Genomic DNA, 12,613 nt, shown 5'->3' with positions numbered 1-12,613 from the left:
AAATTGATTTGAAGTTCTTTTCCTAGGAACTTTAAATAGAACTATTCATGAAATGGCAAGTATTTATTGCTCCCTTTGTACCTTGCTATCTGTTACTGTTCAAGATACATCTGGAACATCATTGATAAGTCAATTTGTGAAGTTTACAATCAGTAGTTTTTAGAAGAATAAATTTGGATTCCTTTGACCTTCATGCCAGTAAGAAAATTGATGAAATAATCACCTGAAGCCTGCAGGATAGGTACAAGTACCAGATGCATACAAATATAAATGGTTCTGCTGCCTGTGTTTCATTGATAAAAATGCAAGCTGCCTCATACAGATATAAATCACAGCTCTTGGTGCCACTCTTTGTGGTGGTGGTATTACATGATTAATAGAATTTGATATTTTCTGATGGAATATTATTTTAAACTAAAATCAATTGATTTATTTAAAACATCTCTAAACAATTCATACTAACTGCAACACCATATATATATATATATATATATTCTAGTATTTTAATTCTGCATCTCCTGGGGCTCAATTCTGTTTCAAAGTGTGCAGTAATTCTGAAATTTGCTGGATGTTAATATAAATGAGCTTTCAAAAAATATTACAATACTTATTAAGAAAATATTAATCAGCATTCATCAAATGAAACATGGTCCTCATACCACAGGTAATCACACAGTACAATCAAGGAAGCATTAAGAGGCATGTGTCCCATAAAGAGACCCATTTTTTGGGTGATTCACCACCAACCCTCTAAACAGCTTCCCAGCTTCGCTCTTCTATGACCAAGCAAGATTTAAAGCAAGATGAAAAGTATCAATTATATTAACAACTATTTGCAGTTATATAGCACCTTTAAAACAAACATACAGTTATTTACTTCACAGATGGATTTTTGGTAATGGACAGTGAAAAGCTTTATCAAAGAAAAAGTTGAGACTGTTGAGAGAGGACTTGATTCCTTTTAAATGGGAAAAGTGACCATTGAAGCAACATTTGGGGAAATATTAATCTGTTGACAAGCCCAAATGTCACTTATTTTTACCTTTTTTGCAAATAATCTGCCACATTTTAAGTTTGAAATTGGTGTATTTTGCTAATTTCAATTTTTAATGTAAAAATAAATTACATTTTCCAAGGGAACATGCTTTGGCAAGATTTAAAACCAATCCTAACACCAGGGTAACTATGGGCAGGATTTTGAGTTTGGTATACGGGTGTGATCGGTGGGCCTGGGAGTGGCTTGGGATTGGACCACCGCCCACAATCAGCCCCTGACTGCAATACCATTTAACGGCCAGCCAGTGTGAAAGGCACGCTGAAATGCTCAGCAATGGGTGAGGGCGGGAGGAGGGGCAGCGCTGAAGTTAGCAAGTTAGCATGTGCGCGGTGGAGCATTCACAGAAAGCTCCCTGAAGGCAGAGAGCTGCTTCAGGGAGCTGAAGAATTCAAAAGCCATAAATAAAGATTTTCAAATGTTAAAAAAATGTCCATGCATCAGGATCTGTCACCTAATACATGACTGATGTAAATTATGTCGAAACATTTTTATATTTTTTAAAATTAATATCAGAAACCTCAACCTACCTTTAGATTTCTTCAAAAAGGCATAGGCCGCCTGGCTAATTTGCCTGCCTGCCAACCGTAAAGTTGGATAGGCAATGAAAAATCACCGTTGATTACACATTAGTGGCCTTAATTGGCCTCTTCATTGTCGGCGGGCACGCTGCCATCTCTCGCACTCACTTGCCAACCGAAATAGGGCAAGACTCTGTGATGATGCTGAGACGCTCACCCAATGTCATCACATGCTATTTCATGCTCGAGTGGGCTAGGTGTGCGCCTGCATGCCAAACGAAAAATTCTGCCCTATTGTACCGATTGCCCCCCGGCCCCCCACCCGGACACATCGACTGTCCTTCAGGTCCCCCTAGACTACCCCCACTATCCCCATGGCTACTTTCCCAACCTCCCTCTCAAACCCCCAACTACCCCCGGCTACCCTCCCAAATGCCGACAACACCCTGACTCCCAACTACCCCTCACATCCCCGACTACCCTCCCAATCCCCATGACTACTCCCCAAACCCCAACTAACCCCCCATACCCCAGACTACCCTCCCAATTCCCCACTACTCCCCCGATCCCCCACACTGACACTCCCTAACCAACCCCCCCCCCTCAACCAACCACCTTGGAACCCCTACCTGCCCACCCCACTGACCACTCAACAACTCCCTGACTGACCACCCAAACCTCTCCTGACTGACCTGTCACCGACACTCCCACCCAACCCCGCCAACTGACCGCCTGACCCTCCCCCACTGACCATCCAATGCCACACTCCCAACCCCCAACTGTCCAGGCGTTTTATTTCCATGGGAGTCATTTCCCCTCAAAAAAACCCAAGTATTGTAAAATTACACAGTTAGATATCTAAAATACATCTAATGAAATATTGGACAATAGCTAGATCTTAAGTCATGACAAGTTCACATTCCATTGTACTTTTCTCATATATAATACATAAGAGTTTAAGTTTTACAAAGAAAGCTAACTTGTCGAATTTGATTCCAAGTCTTGAAACCCAGCTTAATGGAGGAATGATTTTGCAGTTGCCTTGAAATAGAATGTATGTACTAGGCCTTTAATCGGGCTGTCTGTTATCATTTTTGTAGGCCTTAGATACGGTTATTCTTGGTCAGGGTTGATAGAGACTGTTGGAGGCAAGGCTGTTGGTAAACTTTACCTTTTATTGAACATTCTACTATGTACAGTCCGAGGCTTAGCAAGAGGCTTCACATAGAACTATCTCTCAGCATATTCTGTTGTCATGTGATTTTATGTCAATGATGATGTAAACTGTCTATTTACATATTTAACACTAACTCTTTATACTACACTTCCTCCCAAGTCTTTGACTCTATTAAATACATTATTTACATTATCCTACATCACCCCCTGAAGTCTCTGACTTCACCCCTGGGTCAGAGAGAGAACTGTTGCAGTGGTTTCACCAATATGCCTCACCTTGTTTCAGCTCTCTCAGATTCAAGGTCTTTTTCAAACTCGGTAGATTAGTATGTGATCCATCAGAGAATATTGGCTATCTGTTCAGGTTGTCTTCTTGATTGGATAATTGTTCCATTCTACTGATGGTCTCCTTCTTACAGATATTAGTGCACCCCTTTTTTCTCATTATTCCATTTCTGTCTTTGCAAAATAAGATCACAGATGTAGTGTTTTTTTCTAATATTTGACCTTCACGATTCTGCTCACGAATCCATACAGATTCCCTTGTCTAGAGTTCTGGTTAATCCTGTTAATCCCTGTGGCGTTGATTGTAGATTCTGGTTTGATTTGCACGAAAATCATCCTCCTCCCCTACTCTCTCTATATCTGCTGCTTTGAGACATGGCATAAGTGTGTGTGGAAGAACAGGAGGTTGAGTTCGTAGTCATCTTCCCATCAGGAGTTCTGATGGAGCCAAACCATTCTGCAGTGGTGTTGAACAGTAGCTCATCAGTGCCAAGTTGATATAATCATTTTTCTTCAACAACGCTTACACTGCCCTTACATCTTGTTCCTCTCCATGAGTTTGTGGGTATCTGGGTGAACTAGATGTGTGAAAAAATCTATAGGCTCCATCTTTTCCCAAGAATGGCACTTCATTGTTTTTTTCATCTTCAAGTTCTTGAATATTACATGTTTTTTATTGCTTTCTCCTTAAATTTCTATATTAGGAGCTTTTTGCTGCAACAAACAGATTTAAAATGTCCTCTCCTCTTACAGGAATTGCACTCTATTTTTGGGAGGAGATTCTGTGTGTCAGTGAAGCCTTTTCCGGACACAGTGAGAACATTCTGTAATGGCAGCTACCAGACCCTCTTCACTCTTTCCCTGTTTCTAAGTAATTGCGCTGCTACTTCTGTGTCCTACAAACTGCACTATGTCAGCTGTTTCTCTCCACGAAAGATCCCTGTAACCTTGAATAAATAGCACTTCTGCCTGTCTTTTTAACTGCACAGGATCTGATAACGTCAAATCATCCCTCAACTGCAGAAAATCTGAAAAAGTCGCTTCTAAGATTCCTACAACAATGCAATCATGAATTAATTGTCTTTCAGGGCTCCATATGAGCAATTCTCAGCTAGTCGATATAAATATTAATGAAAGAATCTATGCTCTTTCTTGGTCTTTGGGTATGTCTATTGAACTTCGCCCATTCTATGATGGTGTTCCTTCTAAGGCTGTAATGTGTATCAAAAGTTTTTATAACCTTTTCATATGCCATCTGTTCATTTATGCCCTGTCTGACCATTATGTTGTCTGCGCTACTGCCTATGGTGTAGAGAAGGGTACTCACCTGTTCCTTGCTAGGCTTCTGGGCTGGCCCCGAAGCAGTTCTGTACCTGGTAAAGCTACAACACCAGCTCTGCCACTTCTCAGCTTAATCTAGGTCTTTCACATGGTTGAAGCACTCTGGTAAGGGTGAAATTTTCTCCATGGCTTTTCTTCGCTCTAGCCTGTCTTTGAGTTTTGTTGGCACTTTGCCCGCAATGTACTTGTCCTGCATTTGTTTTTTTTGCTGCTTCTTCCAGTTGCTAGGGTCTTTATTTGGTGCTTTTTCTGTTGTTACCACCTGATATCATTGTTGTGTGTCTTAGATGAGGTTATCTTTGGTCAGGATTGATAGAGACTGCTGGAGGCATGGCTGTTGATAAACTTTACCTTGTATTAAACATTCCATTAACTATGCACAGTATGAGGCTTAGCACAAGGCTTCACATAGAATGATCTCTTAGCATACTCTGTTATATTGCACCACTGATGAAGTAGGCTGTCTATTTACATATGATAATAAACCACAGAATCACAGAATTGTTACAACGCAGAAGGAGGACTTTCAGCCCATCGTGTTTGCAGAGGCTCTCCAAATGAGCATTATGACGGTGCCATTCTCATTCGCTTTCCCCATAACCCTGCACATTGTTTCCATTTAAATAATCATCTAATACCCTCTTGAATGCCTTGATTGAACCTGTACCACAAAACTTCCAGGCAGTGTATTCCAGACCCAAACCACATGCTTTGTGAAAAAGCTTTTTCTCACATTGCATTTGCTTCTTTTGCAAATCAATTTAAATCTGTGCCCTCTCATTCTTGATCCTTTTATGAGTGGGAACAGCTTTTCCCTATCTACTCTGATCAGCCCCCTCATGACTGTGAACACTTCTATCAAATTTCCTCTTAGCATTCTCCTCTCCAAGGATAACAGTCCCAACCTCTCCAATCTATCTTTGTAACTCAAATTTCTCACCCTTGGAGCCATTCTTGTAAACCTCTTCTGCACTATCTCACATCTTTCCTATAGTGTGGTGCCCAGAACTGTACACAATACTCCAGCTGAGGTCTAATTAGTGTCTCATATAAGCTCATCATAACATTCCTGTCCTGATACTTTATGTCCCTTAATAAACCCCAGGATACTTTATTAACTGCTGTCTCCACCTGCCCTGCTACCTTCAATGATCTATGCACATATACACCCAGGTCTCTCTGCTCCTGCACACTTTTAAGAATTGTACCCCTTACTTTATATTACCACTCCATGTTCTTCCTACAAAAATGCATCACCTCACACTTCTCTGCATTGAACTTCATCTGCCACCTATATGCCCACTCCACCAATCTGTCTATGTCCTTTTGAAGTTCTATACTGTCCTCCACAGCTTACAATGCTTCCAAGTTTTGTATCATTTGCAAACTTTGAAATTGTCCCTTGCACACGACAATCTAGATCATTAATATATATCAGGAAAGGCAAGGATCCCAATACCGACCCATGGCGAGCTCCACTACAAACCTTCCTCCACCCCGAAAAATATCCATTGCCATTACTCTCTGTTTCCTATTACTCAGCCAATTTTGTATCCACATTGCTACTGTCCCTCTTATTCCATAAGCTATAACTTTTCTCAAAGTGGATTGTATGGCACTGTATCAAATGCTTTTTGAAGGTCCATGTACACCACATCAACAGCATTATCCTCATTGACCTTTTCTGTTACTTCTTCAAAAAACACCAGCAAGATAGTTAAACATGATTTGCCCTTTAGAAATCCATGCTGCCTTTTCCTAATCAACCCACATTTTTCCATTTAACTACTAATTCTATCCCGAATAATTATCTCTAGAAGCTTCCCCACCACTAAAGTTAAACTGACTAGTCTGTAATTGCTGGGCTTATCCTTACAACCTTTTTTGAACAAGGGTATAATGCTTATAATTCCCCAGTCCTCTGGCACCTCCCCTGAGTTTAGGGAAGGCTGAAAGATTATGGCCAGTGCCCCTGCAATTTCCACTCTTACTTCCTTCAATATCCTTCGATGCATCTCATCCGCCCCCAGTGCCTTGTCAACTTTAAGTACCAACAATTTAAGCGACACTCCTTCCTTATCAATTTTGAATCCTTCTAGTGATAGTTTCCTCCTCTGTCACCATGACCTCGGTAGTATTTGCTTCCTTGGTAAAGACAGATGCAAAGCATTCATTTAATATTTCAACCATGCCCCCTTCCTCCATGTGTAAACCACCTTTTTGGTCCCTAATTGGCCATTCTTTACCAGCCTCTTACAATTTGTGTGCTGGTAGAAGACTTTGGGATTCCCCTTTATGTTGGCTGCCAGTCTTTTCCCATAGTCCCTCTTTGCTTCTCTTATTTGCTTTTCCACCTCCCCTCTGAACCTTTTGTATTCTGCTTGGTTCTTAGTTGTGTTTTCTACCTAACACGTCATATGCACACTTTTTCTTATTTATTTTAATTTCTATCTCGCTTTTCATCCAGGGAGCTCTGGATTTGTTTGCCCTACCCTTTCCCTTTTGAGGGAATATACCTTGACTATGCTCCAACTGTTTCTTCTTTGAAGGTAGCCCATTGTTCAGCTACAGTTTTTACCACCAACCTTTGGTTCCAGTCTGTCTGGCCCAGTTCCATTCTTGCCCCACTGAAGTCAGCTCTCCCCCAGTTAATTATTCTTACTCTCCTATTACACATTGTCCTTTTCTACCATCATTTAAATCTTATGATCCAATGATCACTGTCTCCTAAATGTTCCTCCACTGACACTTGAGCTACTTGGCACACCACATTTCCAAGAACCAGGGCCAATAGTGCATCATTTCTTTTTGGACTGGACATAGACTGCTGTAGAAAATTCTCCCGAACACAATCTAGGAACTCATGCACTTCTCCACCCTTTACACTACCACTGGAGTCTGGAACCAATCTCCTATAAGGGTGGTGGAAGCACCCTTCCATTGAGGTATTGAAATGGGAATTGTATAAAACAGGGGAGTGGGACTAGGTGGAATGCTCTTTCAGAGAGCGAAATGGCCTCCTTCTGCACTGTTAAGATATTGTGATACTGTCCCAGTCTACATTCGGGTAAAGTCCCCCATTATAACAACTCTATAATGTTCGCACCTCTCTGTAATTTCCCTGCAGATTTGTTCCTCTACATCCTTCCCACTAGTTGGCAGTTTATAGACTGCACCGAGCGATGTAATTGCACCCTTTTTGTTCCTTAGCTCTAGCCAAATTAATTGTGTCCTTGAACCCTCTGGGATATCCTCTTTCTCCAGCACTGTAATGCTCTTCTCAACCAATACGGCCACCCCTCTTCCTTTTCTTCCTTTCCTATCTTTTCTGAACATCTTGTACCCAGGAATATTCAACACCCAGTCCTGCCCTTCCTTGAGCCAGTTCTTGTTATTGCCACAACATCATATTTCCACATGGTAATCTGTGCCTGTAACTCCCCAATCTTATTTAACATACTCCATGCATTCACATACTTTCTCCCTTAATCAGGCTCCACCTATTAACTTACTATTCTCTGTACTAGTGCTATCTGTCTCTCCCAATATTTTGTGCATCCTGGTATTCCTCTCTAATATTCTCTCCTGGTTCCCATACCTCTGCCAAGTTAGTTTAAAGCCCTCCCAACAGAACTAGCAAAATGCCCCGCAAGGAACTTAGTCCTGGCTCCGTTCAGGTGCAACCCATCCAGCTTGCATCATCTTCCCCAGATCCAGGAATCTAAAGCCCTCCCTCCTGCAACATCTTTCCAGCCATTCATTTGCCTTATCCTCCTATTTCTGTACTCACTTGCATGTGGCACTGGGAGTAATCTGCAGGTTACTACATTTGAGGTCCTGCTTGCTAATTACCAAGCTAGGTCCTTAACTTATGAGCACAGGACCACATCCCCCTCCCTACCTAAGACATTGGTACCAATGTAGCTGATCACTCTCCCCAAGAAGAATGTCCTGCAACCACTCAGTGACATCCTTGACCCTGGTACCAGGGAGGCAACATACCACCCTGAAGTCATGTCTACAGCTGCAGAAATGCTTGTCTGTTCGCCTAACTAACGAATCCCCTATCACCATTGCTCTCACTTTCTTCTTCCTCCCCTCCTATACAGCTGAGCCGCTCGTGGTGCCACAAACCTGGCTCTGACTGCACTCCTCTGAGGAACCAGAGCCCTCACCAGCTTGCAAAATGGAAAACCAATTTGTGAGCATGACCCCAGGGGATTCCTGCACTACTTGCCTAGTTCTCTTGGACTGCCTGGTGGTCACCCATTACCTTTCTGCCTCTGCGTTCCTAAGCTGCCATGTGACTACCTCTCTGAACCTGCTACCCATGTAGCTCTCAGCTTCGTGGATGTGCCACAGTGACTCCAGCCTCTGCTCGAGCTCCAAAGCCCAGAGCTCTAGGTTCTGCAGCTGGCAGCACTTCCTGCACATATGGTCGTCCATGACTTCCCACATATTACAGGACATACGTTCCACTTGACCAAGTTGCCCTGCCATGTCTTAGCTTTATAAATAACCTTCTTTATTTAAAAATGCACAAAAAGTTTGCTGCTGGGAATATTTTAATTAGTATAATCACTTTGAAGGTAAGAAAACATACACCCCTTACATAGAAACCTATTAATCGTGGCCAATAAGCAGGAACATAAATTCTGTCCATGGCAACATTCTATAACCTTCATCATCTTATAAACCTCAGTCAAATCATCTCCAAGCCTACACTTGCCTAACTAAGATGTTTATACTAGGGTTTGACTGAATATTTTCAGCTATTGGCTAATAATCACATGCATTTATGACATATTTAGGTCTAACAATTTATCTTAAGAGTACAATTAAATGGCTGCTTAAATTAATTGTAATTGAATCTATATTTGATAATTAGGAGTGATGCAAATAGTAAATTTGCTTTTTGGAATTTAGTTGCCCCTCAATTTCTGATTATTTGCTTGGATGGTGATGCTTAAAGAAATAACTAAATCCCAGTACTAATTGTAAATTAGACTGCTTTTGCATTATTCCCAGTAATGCCAAAAACAATATTCTGTTCAAGCACTTCTGCAGAGAGGAAGACTCCAAGACTGGTTTCCAACCAACATGGTAAAATTTACAAATACAGCATGAACTTGCATTCAGACTTAACAATATCACATTCAAAAACCTAATCATAATTATTAGCCAAACAAAGCTATTGTTGAAAATGCCACTTTTAATTCAAAAAACATTTGCTGAGGATCAGATTCTGTTTTATCACCGATATTCATTAAGGTTAGCGATATCAGTTAATGGTCTGAACATAATTCGATAAGAAACTTAAGTTTCAGTCCACAAGATTGTTCAAGTGATTCAAATTTTGTTTTCTTCAGTTGCAGCTTTTGTATTTGTGTAATATTCAGGTATTTATTTCTGAAATATTTGCCATTGTTACTGTAACAGATTGCTTTGTAAATTACCAATGAATAAATAAATATCCCACGAAGAAAGCCTTACTGAAAATCCTGGATTGCTGTTTGGCAAAGGCTTCAACTCAAAATGTTAACCTATACTTTTTCTTTACCCATTATACTAAACCTCTAAGTTCCATTTGTGTCCAACTAAAATGCACTTATATCTTAGATGTGAAGTACATATAAAAACGAACTGACCCATTTTCTATGTTGACAAGTCATGCCACTCTTTTCTGCAGGCATAACTGAAATCAGGCGCAATCCTGGTGGAATTTCTGAGCCAGTTGCTCCTTGCCCTCATTATCATATATCTACTAGTTGGGGGTGAGCAGCCAATTCTACTGGAATTTAATGTGCATTTTAGAATAGGTGTATGCCCCAAATTTCAAGAATTTCTAAGAAACATAGGAACAAGAACAATCCATTTAACTGCTTAAGACTGTTCCCTCATTCCAGAACTACACTATTTTTGCACCAAGAAAACATTTCTTTCTGACTTCATTAACTTGTCTGTTACTTCCTATAGTTTCCTGACCACTGTTTGGACAATTATGTAGCCATGGTTGGGGAGGAGGAGAATCCCCTCCTATATCACTACTCCCTGACCAGTACCAAAGCAGGGGCTGAGGGACAGAGGGACTTTCCAACCTGTTACAAGAATATAACAACATAAGAAATAGGAGCATTAGTAGACCATTCAGCCCCTCAAGCCTGTCCCGCCATTCAATAAGATCATGGCTGATCTGCCCCAGGCCTCAACTCCTCTTTCATGCCAGCTCCTCAACTCTACAATGTTTCAAAAATCTGTCTACCTCTTCTTTAAATACTTTCAGTGATCTAGCCTCTACAACTCCCTGAGGTAGAGAATTCCAGACATTTACTACCCTCTGAGAGAAGAAATCCCTTTGCATTTTGGTTTTAAATGAGTGTCCTCTTATTCTGTAACTATGTCCACTAATTCGAGACTCCCCCACTACTGGAAAAATCTTCTCAACATCTACCCTGTCAACCCCCTTAGAATCTTGTACGTTTCAATAAGGTCACCCCTCATTCTTCTAAACTCTAATGAATAAAGGCCTAACCTATTTAGCTGTTCTTGATAAGTCAACCCCTTCAGCCCAGGAATCAACCTAGTGAATTTCTTTTGAACTGCCTCCAATGCCAATATATCCTTTCTTAAATATGGGGTCCAAAACTGTGTGCAGTACTCCAGATGCGGCCTCACCAATGCCCTGTACAGTTGTAACAAGACTTCCTTATTTTTGAACTCCAACCCCCTAGCAATACAGGCCAAAATTCCATTTGCCTTCTTATACTTGCTGCATCTGTATGCTAACCTTTTGTGTTTCATGCGCAAGAACACCCAGATCCCTCTGTGCTTCACTTTTTTTGGAGTCTCTGTCCATTTAAATAATAGCTTGTCTTTTGATTTTTCCTACCAAAGTGCATGACCTCACACTTTCCTGCAATAAACTCCATCTGCCAAGTTTTTGCCCACTCACTTAACCTGTCTATATCCCCTTACAGATTCCTTATATTTTCATCACAACACGCCCTCCAACCTATTTTTGTATTGTCAGCAAATTTGGATACATTACACTCTGCCACCTCCTCCAAGTCATTAATATCGATAGTAAATAATTGAGGCCCTAGGACTGATCCTTGTGGCACTCCATTAGCTATATCTTTCCAGCCTGAAAAAGAGCCATTAATCCTGACTCTCTGTTTCCTGTGTGTTAAACAATCCTTAATCCATGCTAATACATTACCCCCAATACTGTGAACTCCTATCTTGTACAATAGCCTTTTATGTGACACCGTATCAAGTGCCTTCTGCAAATCCAAATACACTACATCTACCGGTTCCCTTTTATCAATCCTAGTTGTTATATCCTCAAAGAACTCTAGCAAATTTGTTAAACATGATTTCCCTTTCACAAAACCATGTTGACTCTGTTTGATTGCAATAATCATTTCTAAATGTCCTGCTATTTCTTTCTTAATAATGGAATTTAGCATTTTCCCAATGACAGATGTTAGGTTGACTGGCCTATAGTTTCCTGCTTTTTGTCTCCCTCCCTTCTTGAACAGGGACATCACATTAGCAGTTTTCCAATCCACTGGGGCCCTTCCAGAATCCTGTGAGTTCTGGAATATTTTGACCAATGCCTCCACTATATCTGCAGCCACTTCCTTCAAAACCCTTGGGTGCAGGCCATCAGGTCCTGGTGACTTGTCTGCCTTTAGTTCCATTAGTTTCTCAAATACTTTGTCCCTTGTGATAGAGACTGTTACAAAATATTTCCTCCCATTAGTTCCTTGCTTATCTGATATCTTTGAAATTTTTATATTGTCCTCCACTGTGAAGACCGATGCAAAATATTGGTTTAGATTATCTGCCATTTCCCCATTCCCTGTTACCCCTGTTATCAATTCTCCAGTCGCATCCTCCAAACGCCCCACGCTCACTTTAGCTACTCTTTCTTTCTATATACCCGTAGAAGCTCTTGCTGTTTGTTTTTATATTACTTGACAATTTACTTTCATAATCAATTTTATCCCTCTTAGCTTTTTAGTCATCCACTGCTGGTTCCTAAAAAATTCCCAATCCTCTGGCCTAGCACTAGTTTTTGCTGCTTTGTATGCCTTAGTTCTTGACTGTCTTTGTTAACCATGGGTGGTTCATCCTTCTCATCGAGTCCTTCTTCTTGACTGGGATAAATTTTTGCTGAGCGTTATGAAATAGCTGCTAAAATGTCTGCCACTGCTCATCCACTGACTTCCCC

This window comes from Carcharodon carcharias, chromosome 3 (genome assembly GCF_017639515.1).
Source record: "Carcharodon carcharias isolate sCarCar2 chromosome 3, sCarCar2.pri, whole genome shotgun sequence".
Lineage (NCBI taxonomy): Eukaryota > Metazoa > Chordata > Chondrichthyes > Lamniformes > Lamnidae > Carcharodon > Carcharodon carcharias.
Note: the sequence above shows the minus strand (reverse complement) of the source record.